A 14,311-nucleotide genomic window follows, 5' to 3' on the forward strand; every position below is an offset into this window, starting at 1 on the left:
AGAAAGAAAGAAAGAAAGAAAGAAAGAAAGAAAGAAAGAAAGAAAGAGAAAGAGAAGGAAGCTAGCTAGCTGGGCCCAGTGGCCCATAAATATAATCCTAACTACTGTGGAAGATGAAGCAGGAGTGTCAGAATTCGATGATTGCCTGGACTACAGAGTGAGTTCAAGGCTAGGCTGTGCAACTTGTTATGTCTCAAACCTTTAAAAGGAGGGGACGGGGTGCTGGAAGGATCATACCTCATTGCTTTGCAACCTATTTTTTCATGTGACCAATTTTTTGCCATCACAAATAACACTATAATAAATCTCTTATTTTCTAAAATGTTTTTTTAATTTACTTTAATTTTGATTGTGTGATGTGTGTGTGCCTACATGTGGGTATGTGCACACAAATGCAGATGGCCTTAGAGGCCAGAGGTATCAGTTCCTCTAACTGGAGTTACAAATGGTTGTGAGCTGCCTAACATGGGTGCTGGGAAACAAACCTAGGACCTCTGCAAGAGCAGTATACAATCTTAACTGCTGAGCCACCTCTCAGCCCCAACAAAAAAGCATTCTTAATGTATGTATCAAATATAAATATGTGCACACTTATGTGACATTTCCGAAGATAAATACTTCACATGAATAGTGGGTTAGAATGTTTGGATGTTGCAACTTAAATAGACATTACCAATTACCTTAAATTGAACTTCATCTACAAAGTCTTTCACTATGGCATGATGGAATAATTCCAATAAGATGGGGCTTAAATACAAACCCCTAACTTTGGTTTAATTCAGAAAATCATTTAGAATCTCCAAGCTCTTATCTCTTAACTAAACTTCCTTACCTAACAAATGTAATGACAAGAGCACGCTACACTGGGCTGAGGAGATAATTCTGTGGATAAAATGCTTGTTTCACAAGCATTTACAGAGCAACAACAAGATAGCCAAGAGGAGTCCGGTAAGGATCCATTATTGACAGTGTAGCAGAAGCCAGAAGCCTCAAACCAGACCAATGACTCATTGCAATGAACATTTACAAGTAAAGAAGTGTAGACAAAGGGTATTCTGTGGGACACACTGTGACACACTATAGTTTCCATGACGAGGCTTTGTTTTGTTTTGGTTTAGTTTTGTTCCGTTTTTATTTTTTATTTTCTTATTGGGGAGAGGTTGCAAGGGTGGAGAGCAGATAAGAAGGGATGGGAAGATTAATGGGACTGGGCTGCATGATGTGAAATTCACAAAAAAAATCAATAAAAAGCTTAAAGGGGGGTCTCTATTTCTACTTATGAAAGCTTCCTTTCACTTCCATTTCTACTTGCATATAACATCTAGTATTGTAACTTCTGTTTTCATATTTGCTCACTTCTATAAGATTGTCAACCTCTGTGATTATCTCTTCATTTTCATATACCTAATGTCTAGCTTTCAGCCATAAGGCAGATACTAAAATAGTCTTTAAGAACAAACTCCTAAAAGATTAGCGTACTTTCAACTGCACATTGGACAAGCAGGCTAAAGTTACTTTGAAAACAGATCACCTAACTTGAGTTAAATTCCAGTATATGTACTCTACAGGTCTGTGGCCTTATTCACAACATAGACAAAATTTTCTAATCCATGTGGGTAACTGTACCAAAGGATACGGCTATTTTAAGGCTAACGTCGTATCTATAAAACGTGCGGCACATAGAATATTCATATAAATATTAGCTATTGTAACTACTAATATTACAAGTTATTTCTCAACTTTATTTCATTGAAACAAATTAGTTATGTCGAGTATTAATAAAAAGAGTATGTTTTTTACTCCAAATACTCAAAACATTTTGATCCCTAAAAGCCTCTTAATACAAACTGTAATTCTAGTTCTGGAACTTACTTTTTTTTTTTTTAATTTTATTTTTTTCTTATCAGTTACGTTTTATTAACTCTGTATCCCAGCCGTGTCCCGATCCCTCATTCCCTCCCAGTCCCTCCCTCCCTCCCTCATCTCCACCGTGCCCCTTGCCAAGTCCACTAATAGGGGGGACCTCCTCCCCATTCATCTGATCCTGTTTTATCAGGTATCTTCAGGACTGGCTGCAAAGCTCTCCTCTGTGGCCTAACAGGACTGGAACTTACTTTCTTCAGTTAAAAATGTTTAAACGTAAAATACATGCTGGGCAGTGGCGGTGCTCACGGTTAATCCCAACACTCAGGAGGCAGAGGCAGGCAGACCTCTGTGAGTTCCAGGGAAGCTTGGTATACCAAGAAGCCCTGTCTCAAAAAACAAAACAAAGCAAAACAAAACAAAAAACATAAAGTATACATGTCAGTGGTTTTATTTGTTTGTTTTGGGTTTTTGGTTTTTTGAAACGGTTTCTGTGTAGCCTTGGCTGTCCTGGACTCACTTTGTAAACCAGGATGGCCTCGAATTCACAGCGATCCACCTGCCTCTGCCTCCCAGAGTGCTGGCATTACGGGCGTGGGCCACCAAGCCTGGCTTCACTTCAGTGTTTATAAGTGTTAAGTTTAACTAACAAACAAACAAGAAGTCAGAGGGCGTAAAGATTAGAAATGATGAACTAATACTGAGTTGGTGTCCAAATTCATACTAAGGCTTTAAACCAATTTAAGAAGACTCAGTCAACAACTGTGAACAAGACAATTCACCCACACAACAGGGGAAACACACCTAAGAATAGCCTGTGACTCAGCCTCTGCCCCAAAGGAGGGCGAGGACCCGGCAGCTTTGCACTATATGTTCATTTGTCTCCTACAAAGAGTAAATATTTAAACAAACCTATTTACTTGGGTTGAATAAAATGTATGCAGGGAAAAACCTGAAATACTTGGCTTTCAAGTAAAATGTAACTTCTTTGAAACAATTTAATTTTCAAAGTTTTAAACCTTCGTAAGAAAACACAAAGAGGGGTGTTGGAGTGGCTAAAAGCAGTGGCTGCTCTGCCAGGGGACCTAAGTTCAATTCCCAGCACCCACATGGCGGCCCACAGCTGTCTATACCCTGCCTCAAAGTGATTTGGCACTCTCTCACAGACATGCAAGCAAAACTCCAGTACACATAAAATAAGAATAAAGAAGGGAAGAAAGAAAACACAAAGGAAAGAGTAAGTACAGTAACTATTTTTAAAAAATTAAATAAAAGGTAATCAAGTGAGGAAAATCATACACAGAAGATAACCAGTTAATATTATTTAACGTATAGGGGTTATAAAGATTGATAAGGTGCCAGATGCAGTAGCACACTCCCATAATCCCAGCATCAGGAAACAGAGGTGCGCAGATCTCTGAGTTTGAGGAAAACATGGTCTACAAAGTAAATCCAGAACAGTTATGGCTACACAGAGAAACCCTGCCTAATAAACAAATAAACAAATAAATAAATAAATAAATAAATAAATAAATGGGATTTGATAATGAAAACACAAAGCCTTCAAATAATTTTTTAAACCCTGACTAACAAATGTTAACCTAGCTAATAATGAAGAAAACAAAAATTAGCTAGATGTGGTGACACACGCCTTTAATCCCAGCACTCTGGAGACAGAGGCAGCAGATAACTGAGTTTTAGGTCAGCCGTCTGGTCTACAGAGAGGGTTCCAAGACAGCCAGGGTGAAACAGAAAGGGGAGGGGGGGAGAGAAAATTTACATTTTGCATTGTTTCTACTCATAAATTTACCAAGCAAAAACAAAATCCCATCCCTTGTCCTAGCTAACACCTGAGCTAGAAAACATTAAGAACTGGGTACAGGCACAGCCTCTGGGAGTACAAATGATATAGCTTTTCACAAGGCACCTGAAATATACATCAAAAATCCTACCAACATCCATACATCTATGTCAGTAATTTCACTTCAGGGAGCTGTCATAGGAAGCAGCACTAAGAACAACAACAAATCCTTCTTTACAAAGATGTTCACAGAAGCATTAGCAATCATGGAGACAGCGTCACACTGATAACACTATACCATGGAACTGAGTGTTATGCTGCTACTCAAAATCAACTTCACATGCAGGAAAACAGGTGCAATGTGAAATCATTTAAGTAAAAAATACACCAAACTCAGACAAATACTGCATATTTCTTTCATATATAGAAAACACATAATTTATATACACACATATATGTACACATATGTATGTGTATTTATATATAGCTAGAGAGCAGGAGAAGATATCTTAAAGGAGGTAGCAAGCAGGGGAAAGAACATATGCAATAGAATAGCAGCAGAGAACTAACCAGGGGAAGAAAGGGAATCAGCTAGAGGAAGGGAGAGGTATAGAAGAGGACAGTGGGAGGAAACAAAAAATATATAATGAAATGTATGAAGAAATTATGAAACTCATTACTTTGTATTTCAACTAAAAATTAACTTTAGAAATATGAAGGTGCCAGACCCTTTACTATGTTTTTATGTTATCATGGTTACCTTGTTATCACTGATGCCACCATTTCAAGGACCATTCTAGGGGTTTCAGGCTCACATATATTCAACAACCTTGAGGCTAGCCAAGATAAATCAAATTTTGGGGTTTGTTTTGATTTGTTTAATTATATTTTAAAGAAGACTTTACTATATTTTCATAAGCCCCTTGTGAATGTTAAACCAAAATAAATTTTAATTATTTCAAAAAAAGAGAACATGCTGTTGCCCCTACCTGCTCCCTCATTCTAAGTAGTCCTACTAAGCAGAGCAGCAGACCTTCATTAAACCTACCCAAAGACAGGGCTGACTATGACTGCTATGTTTATCAAGAGAGAGTGATAGTAACTATATGTTACCTCTTCGTCTTTATAGCCCTATACATACCTATTACATAAAATATCTACCTTTTAGCTTTTAATCCCAGCACTCGGGAGGCAGAGGCAGAGGCAGAGGCAGAGGCAGATGGATCTCTAAGAGTTCAAGGCCAACTTGGTTTACAGAGTTCCAGGACAGCCAACACTACACACAGAAAAACCCTGTCTTGGAAAAACCAAAAAATACCCTCTTTCTTTTCTTTTTTTCTTGATATAGGCTTTCCTTTTTAGTCTTGGCTGCCTGTTCTGGAACTCGTTGTCTAGACCAGACTGGCCATTGAACTCATAATAATCTGCCTGCCTCTGCCTCCTAAATGCTTGGATTAAAGGCATATACCACCATATCTGGCAAATCTCTACTTTTTAAGGAAAAGAAAATGCAGTATTAATGATACTGTTACACTTACAAAGCTAACAACCTAAATCCTAAACAACAAAATCTGTGTTCTCAACTCCAACATCTGGGGCACCTGATATACACACACATATCCAGAGAAGGACTCTAAGTTACCTACTGAGAAGCGAAGTTAAACTTAAGAAGTTTAAATACTTGGAAAATGATTTCTGTCAAATGATATAAGCTAAATTGTTACCATAGCTATAGAGTCCTTAGCCTCTTTCAGGACCAGCCATCGGAATACCTCAAAATTAAACTAAAAAATTAAGAATAGAATGTCTCTTATCCAAGATAGCAAAACAGAAATCAGAAGCATAAATCAAGGCTGGTCTATGCACTAACCGAGGAAAACCACGACTGGAGCAAATGCTCCACAGGCAAGAGCTCAGGGTTTTTCTCTGGGACTTCTGGCAAAGGCTTCCAGTTTATCAAAATTCCCTGAGCATTTCAGAATCTTAGCAAGATGTCAACACCCTCCAGGTTCTTCACTATCTTGGTAAAAGATATAAGTCAGCAAACAAATCGACCCCTGTTCTGTAGAACTCGGGAAGGAAGACACGTTCTCAACAGTTTGGGGGGGAGGGTCAGCTGAAGCAGTGTGCTTGTGATCCCAGCTACTGGGAAGGTGTCAAGAGGGGTGGGGCTGGGGGAACTCACTAGGAGCCAGGGATTTGTAAACAACCTGAGCAACACCGTAAGACCCTCTCTAAAGGCAAACACAACAAAACAAAAACAAACCCCACAATCCCCCAAAGCAAAAAAGCTATATCCATACCCACAAACAAATACTGGGGCAAACGGGACCTTATTCCTTAGACTTTCCCAAAAACCAGGTGTGTAATACTCAAAACCATTCTAAACAACTCACTGCACATTAATGGGAAATCACCATTTGTGTTTTTGCTCAGTTTTAGTCTCTGGACTTCTGCTCTTTTCCCTACTAGCTTTCAGATCAGTTTCAATGTTACTTCCTCAGTTCAGGTTTCTACTTTGAAAGAGAAATGACTTCTTTTGTGTTTGCGGGTTATCGGGAGGGTAGAGGAGGGCATATACAGGTGTGTATGTTTGTGCACAGCACTTAGCTTTTTATTCGGGTGCTGGGATTCAAACTCAGGTCCCATGCTTGTGGAGCAAACCCTTTATCAACTGGGTCATCTCCCAGCCTTTCACTTCTGGACACCACTAGCATCATGAGCATCTTTAAATCAACTCATTGTATCTGTCCAGTCATTAGATGGATAAGAAGAGAGAATGAAAAAGAATTCCAAAACTTAGAATTCCATGTAAGGGTTGTGGGAATGAAAACAAGATGAGTACCTTACTTTGCCATGAGAAACTAGAACTTTATTAGATGAGTAATCCCAGAGGAAATGACTCCTAAATTGAGTAATGTGTATTAAACAACAGGTTTCAGGCAGCAGGTGATTGGGAGTAGGGTGATTTTTAGGAATTGAGAACAGAAATAGGCAAAGGCACAGCAGAAAAATCTAGACTTTAAAAGACAATGTCAAGGCACCACGCTGTTAAGCCCAGCACTTGGGAGGCAGGTGGATCTCTACTAGTTAAAGGCCAACTTAGTCTATATAGAAAGTTCCAGGAGGGCCAGGGCTACAAAGTAAGACCCTGTCTCAATTAAAAAAAAAAAAAAAAAAAAAAAAAAAGACCATATCAAAAGAGCTAATAACAGCACTAATTAAATGAGTTATTAAATAACGAACACTAGGCATATTCAATATATGCGTACTTGAGAAATGCACAAAGATATTAACTACCACCATTATAATTTGTCTTAAATTCATAAACAAAGCTATAAACAAGCTTGGAAAAATGTAGTACTATTTTTAAGATATACTTTTCTTAACATACAAAGACTCTTAGGAACAAACAAGAAAGCTGGTGATGTTCAGCTGGTAGAATGATTGTCTACCATGCACAAAGCTTTAGGCTTGTTCCCTAAGGCCAGGGGTAGTGGCAGATGTCTGCAATCCCAGCATTCAGGAGGTGGAGGTAGGTGGATTAGAAGTTTCAGCTCCTTCTATTATCACTGGCTACGCAGTACATCTGAGGCCAGGAAAGGCTATATGAGACTCTTGTCAAAACAGATTAGAAACAACGAAAGAAGAGGGGAGGGAAGAGAGGACAGAAAAGGAAGAAACAACAGAACAAAGTAAACATGCCAATAAAGTGAGAAAGAAGCGAAAATGAACATTTTTAAGAAAAATGGAGGAAAAAGTAGTTTTAATAAGTTAGCATATTTTTAATTAATTTATTTTTATTTTATATACATTGATGTTTGAATGCATGTATGTTTATGTGAGGATGTCGGATTCCCCTGGAACAGGTGTTAGACAGTTGGGATCTGCCATGTGGGTGCTGGGAATTGGACCTGGGTCTTCTGGAAGCACAGCCAGCGCTCTTAACCGCTAAGCCATCCCTCCAGCCGCAAGTTAGCATATTTTTAAAAGGTAATGCTTTCAAGGGTGTGGAGAAATAAGACTGATTCCATTCACACACTGATACTAATGGACTTTCCTGTAAGGGCACCTGATAGTATGCTTACATGGACACTAAGAAGTACCCACACCCTTTAATCCAATGTGTACTACTTGAAATTTATTCTGGGAAAATGCTTACAATCATGAACATAAATACAGCTACAAGGATGCGAACTATAGCATGATATTAAGAAAAATTATAAACTACTTTAGTCTACAGAAGCAATGAGATAGCAATTATAAGCGGAAGATCAAAGTCAAACGCATAACTTACATCTCCCGCTTACTGCTTATGTGACTTTGGGGAAATTATTATACTTGCTCACATTCCTCAACTATAAAGTTATTATAGAGAGGCTAAAGACTAAACAAATTTATATAAAGTTTCCCCCAAAATAACTAGTATATAGCTATTGCTGTATTAGTATTAGACATTATTACTAATATTCAGTAGTATGGACACCAATAAAAGCATATTATGGATAAGTACAGAGTAAAAATAGAGCCATGTTTTGATAAATATTAATAACCTAAAAAGAAGAATCACAGAACAGGAACTGGGCATGTAGTTCAATGGAAAAGCACTTGTCTAACATACTCAGGATCCATCCCGGCACACCAGAAAAAAACAAAACAAAACAAAACAAAAAAAAATGTTAAATTATAACAACATAAGTCTATCATCTGCAAAGACAAAACTCTAAGGAGATATCTACCAAAACATGAGCACTGGCTATGTCTGGAAAGTTATCATGGTCTTTGTATTTCCCTGTAGTGTTCCAATTTTCTACACAGAGCATTTATTATTCATCATAATAAAAATAGTACACATAAAGTCAATAAAATTTTAAACCAAACAATACAGTACTTTTAGGAAAAATCAAATTAAGTGCCCATTCTAAGCCACTTGGCAAATCTCGTCTTTAGGCATACACTATGTTGGGGAAGGTTTTTTTCTGGTTTCAGTAACTAGAAAAAGTATGAAGAGGTCTGGTAGGTACCAACCAAATCAACAACAACAACAATAAAAATAAAACCATCTTAAATACGGTCCTGAAATATGAATAAATTTATTTATTAAGGCTATCATCTATTTACTTGTAAATGTACACCACAGACTTTCTTTAGTCTTGAGTTCCTTGATAATTCTAAATGTAGCAAATTTACTTCTCCCAATTACTCCACACACATACGCACTCCAGACATCTATTTTCTGCCTTAATTTTCTCTACAGTATGTGGCAAATTCTAAATTCAAGACATTTTATTGTCTTTCTTCTCTTTTCCTTCCTGAATTTAAGTGACATTATGGCAGGACAGGGTTGTATATTTTATTCACTGGTTATATAAGCAGTATATCAGACATTTCTTGCAAGAAATCATGCAATATTTACAAAATGATGAAATGAAAAAATGAATTCCATGCTTTGAATGACGAGTAATTTCTGTTTTCCTTAACTTTCAAAGAGAGGAGACAGTGGCTAGGAATAACGAAAAGAAAGCTGGGGCTGGAGAGATGGCTCAATGGTTACGAGCACGGGCTGCTCTTCCAGAGGTGCTGAGTTCAATTCCCAGAAACCACATGGTAGCTCAACCATCTATAATGAGATCCTCATCCTCTAATGGTGTCCTCTTCTGGCATACAGGCATACATGCCAGCAGAACACTGTATGTATAAAAAATAATAATGCATTTTAACAAAAAAGGAAAGAAAGCTGATAAAGAATGTAGAGAAAGAAAAAGATGAAGAAACATTACTCCAGAGAAGAGAAGGTCTAGGGTGGACACAAGACTGAGCAGCAATGCTCTGTAAGAGAGGGTCGGCATCGTGCTAATATAAAAACTAGAAAGTGGGGCTAGAGAGATGTTCAGTGGTTAAGAGCACCAGCTGCTCTTCAGAGGATTAGGGTTCATTCTCCAGCAACCACATGGCAGCTCAGAACTGTCTGTAACAGTTCCAGGGGATCCGACACCCTCACACAGGCATACATGCAGGAAGAACACCAATGCACATAAAATTAAAATAAATAGATAATTTTAAAAAAAGCTAGAAAGCCCAGGTCCTGGAAAGTACCATCAGTAAAGGCTTGTGGTTACTCAAATCTCATCCAGTGGCTCTTTTTATCTCAGTCATCCAAGTTACTCAGTTCTCTGAACCCCTGGGCAACCCTGCAGGAACCTAGACATTAGAATGAGGAAGTAAACTCCAAGTCAGAATCACTGGAGTGAATGAGGGGAAGGCAAGGAAAACTCCAATACATGTTGTCTCTGCAGCGAGACGAAAACCAATTTATAAGCGTTTCACTAAAAATTTAACAGTGGAAAACCTAAAATGTGAGGTTTCTCTTCTACCACTCGGATTTTCAGATCTTATTAAGAATGGTTTAGAGAAGCAATGCTACTTTGTATTCCTACACTACCCTGATTCCTATACAAACTGATGGTTAATACTGAAGGTCAACCTGGCAAAATCTACAATGTAGGAAGCAAGCCTTTGGCTTTGCCTGTGCAGGGTTATCTGGATTAGGTTAACGGAGTGGGAAGAACATGGACTGTTATTCCATGGACCGCATACAGAGGAAAAAACCAGCCAAGCATGGTTGTTCATATCTCTCTGCACCTGACTACCTGTCTCCTTCCCCTGCTGTGATGGACTATACCCTCAACCCCTGTGTCAAAACAGGCCCTTCCTCAAGTTGCCTCTTCTCAAGTATTTTGTTACAGCAACAAGAAAAGCAACTAACAGAAGGTGTCAGTAATCTTTGAAGGGATTAGTTATTTCATGATTACTAAAAAGCAATGCCACCAAATGTTACACAAATTATGAGGCTTAGTAACTTTTTTACAAATGCACAAAAGCCTATTAGATAGAAGGTTGAGAAAGGAGGACAGACTCCAAACAGCAGAAAGAAAATGGCAAAGCAAACGCTGTTCCTTCCTAATGACCAGTACAAAATGTGCAGGTGCCTTGTCTATTTGGAACCTTCGCCTGTCACTGTTCTCTCTCAACACCAGCCTCTTCCTAGTTACGTCCACTTCACACCGCATGGAATTTAACCACCTGAACTCAAAGGCTCTGACCTGATAATCCAAAGTAGAACTTAAGGGAACTAAAGGGCAGAGTCTTAGATTGAACTGAAGGTCAGACCTTGTAATCTATTTTCTAGCTTTCTTATGTGTCTCATTTTGATGCTGTTTAGAAATTGAGCACCAAAAGAAAAGGCTATTTTTATAGTTATTATATAAATATAAATATATAAAATATATTATATTTTATAGTTATTAGGATAAATCGCAAACCAGAGCGAGAGAGAGAGACAGGGAGAAGGACAAACCAATTAGCTTGAAATTTCTCATTGAGGCAAGCTGCAACGGTAACAGGTTATTTACTGGGCACTTGCACTAAGCACAGTCGCTAAGCACTTTATATCGTATACAACACTATGAAAAATGGCTTCTATTGTTATTCCTGTTTTATAGATGAAGAAGAAACAGAAATTAGAGATTTAAAGAAACGATCATTCAACTATTTGGAACTGGAGCTGGGGTGGGAGGCCTAATTAGAGACAGAGCCTATACTTTTATCTAACAGTTATAAATATACATGCAATTTTTATTAAACCAGACCTTTTCTTAAATGAATATACATTCACAATGAAAAGGATCCAGAAAACATAAAACAAGTTAAATGTCTACCATCTGGTAGTAGACCCTACATTGTCTGCCATAATGACGGTTGAATAGCTGCATGGTACATAACAAAGTTATTCACTGTCTTGACATGGCTGTGAAATTACATTTTGATTGAATCTCTCAAAACACTGCAAACAAAATACGTTGCATTCTTAAAGTTACAAAAATACATTATTTCTTGGTCTGTTCACTGTCCTATTTCTGCTTGGTTTCCTCCCTTCCTCCCCCATTTCCTCTCTGCCTCATATCCTTTAAGGCCAGTTCAGTTCCTCTTTCTCAAGAATACCTATATGCACACTTCGGCCCAGAGAATGGTAAGATTTCCCCGTGTGCAACCACTGTAGGATACTGCAGACTTAACACTAAAGAGCCAAGTAGAAATGCATTGCTGATGTGTGTTCAGCTTTAGAGCTAAGCAAATGCATAGATAATTGAAATATTCTGGGGTTTTGACTTCATACTTGGAATCTGCTTTTAACAATTAACATACCAAAAACTTTTCCCTTGTTTAGCCTTTTTTGCAAAATATTTTCAAAAAATTTTCCGTAAGTATTTAAAATACAAAAATTTGTTCCAAAACAGGTGGTTAGATAATATACCATATTTTAGTAACATAATTACCCTTAATAATGTGTAGGGACCAATGTAAATGTTTTACAAGTAAACATGTAAAACTTCCATGCTGGGTGTGAAGTTGCACATGTGATACCAACAGTGGGTAGAATGAGGCAGAAGAATCATAAGTCCGAGGCCTGTCTGTGCTAAATAATGAGACTCTGGCTGTGTAAACCCAGAACTTGAGCTGCAGCTTGGTGGTGAACACTGCAGGTTGGAAAGCACCCAAGGAAGCCTACAAACCCTGGCCAAGGCAGCCCATACCTACATAGAGAGATACATATATGTGTCTCCATATTTAGGAGATGTGTGTGTGTGTGTGTGTGTACATGCGCATCGGTGCTGAAGGTCACTCATATTTATTAGCATTGGCTCTGAGACCTAGAGCAGTCAGTTAAATTCTAATTTAACATTTCGCTTACCTAGCTGACTAGAGGACATTAATTACTTGCAAGGCCTTCGATGTGCTTTAAATAATTATATAAAACACTGAGCATAGGCTCTAATGCTATTAAGTGCTCTATAAATGACCACCATGGGAGACATGCTGTAATACTAAAGGAAGTTTAGGTGAGGGTGGACAATACATTTTCTCTTATTAAAAGGGTGGAACTCTGTGAAACTTTACATCAAAGATGAATTAAAACAAAATATCTTGAGACTGTATGCACCCTGATGACAGACGGCATGCTCAGAATGAGTGAAATGGTTGGTTCACCCCCTAATACACATTCATACACACACACCTCTAAGAGTTCTAAGATTACATAAGGAAATTTCAGCTTTGTAATAGAAATAGAGTAACTACAGGATGAAATGACTAAGATAAAGAAAATCTTGAAAGCTTATAAGTTTGGGTAATGGGTATGTATGCTATTCTATTTTTGTAAAAAACCTATTTTTTTAAAAGAACAAATCCAATCCTCTGAACACACATAACCTATTTCTTCACATTCAGGAGAAATCAGGATTTGAGCCTTAAGCTGTGTTGAACAATGGCATTTTTCTAGTCAATAATTAAATACTGGTCCAGTTTTCATTAACCATCTACCTTTCATCATGAAGATGAGCAAAGGGGATGCTTAGGACTACATTAAATGGTTACAAACTCACAGATTTTTCAACTGCAAATCAATATTAAATCAAACGGCAGCAACACACATTTTCTTCTTCACATATTTTCAACACACATTTTTTTCATCCTTAAAAAATAAAAATAAGAAAGGTTCCACTTTGCTTAATTACAAGGCAATTGTAGGAATAACCCCAACCTAAAGGTAAGAATGTAACTTTCTTTGACTTGTGCAGGTCTCCCCTCAATTGGTGTAAAGGCTGCAGGCGATGTTTCTAGGTTGCTTGTAGGTTTTATCACTGATTGGCAATATTGCAAACCTTCAGAGGGAAGTTAGCAGTTTCTCAGACGCGTAAGCAGCTAGGCTGGCCTCCACTCTGTGCTATCTAAATTAAGCTAACAACACAAAATTCTAAGTGACATCTTGCCTCCCCCGAGTAAGCAGTGAACACTGTGGAACAGACAAACAGGATGTAGTAAGGCAGTAATTTCTGTGCTACCTTGAATTCCTATCATAAAGTAGCTGGCTCTGGCCAAAATGTTCCTATTCATTACGAATCCAAGTTTCAAACGAACATATTCGCCACGGGCAGTCACTGAACAACAAGGCACAGGATCGATACATGCAAACACAGCGTCTTTTCTGCAGAACGAAAGCCATCTGCACTTGCAGCCTCGGTTTCCCCATTCACTATGCACTGGAAGGCGTCTTCCCTCCTTTCCTTAAATAGGCAATGAACTTTACTCAGGCTACAGAGATCCCTTCTCGCCGTGCCTTCCTATACACCCTGGAAGTGCATAACGCAGAAACCAACGCTTCACATTTCTCAACTTTGGCTGTTCTAAGGCGAGCCCGCGGACGCCAGGCATCCACCCACCGTCCTCTCGTGACTCGGGCTACTTTGACGCACCGGGATGCGGCTCACCTGACACTCTGCACCAACCCTGACCAAGAAGGAAAAAAAAAAGAAAGAAAGAAAAGAAAAATCAACCAAGCCAAATAAAACGGGTCCCCAAGGCAACGCGCACCCAGGTCGCCCACAGTAATAGGCGGCGGCCGTCACCTGCCAGGCGAGGCCGCGGAGGGTCCCGGCGTCCCGGCCTCGGAGACGAGCGGGGGCAGGAACCCCGGGGCCGGAGGTTTCCGCCCGGGGCGCCGCCGCTCGGCCGGGGCCTAGGGCGGGGGCCGCTCGCGCGGGCGAGGGCCGGAGCAGGCGGCGGGCGGCGCGCGGCCCCCTCTGCGCG

The 14,311-nt window shown here is 39.0% G+C and overlaps 1 protein-coding gene across 2 annotated transcripts in view; it reads right to left on the reverse strand.

Annotated features, from left to right (window-relative positions):
• The window catches only part of Itsn2 (intersectin 2), a 111,278-nt gene that overhangs the window by 96,149 nt on the left and 818 nt on the right, over positions 1 to 14,311 (reverse strand). The gene's annotated exons all lie outside the window — the stretch shown is intronic.

This window comes from Psammomys obesus, unplaced genomic scaffold (genome assembly GCF_907164565.1).
Source record: "Psammomys obesus unplaced genomic scaffold, mPsaObe1.curated_primary_1811, whole genome shotgun sequence".
Classification (NCBI taxonomy): Eukaryota; Metazoa; Chordata; class Mammalia; order Rodentia; family Muridae; genus Psammomys; species Psammomys obesus.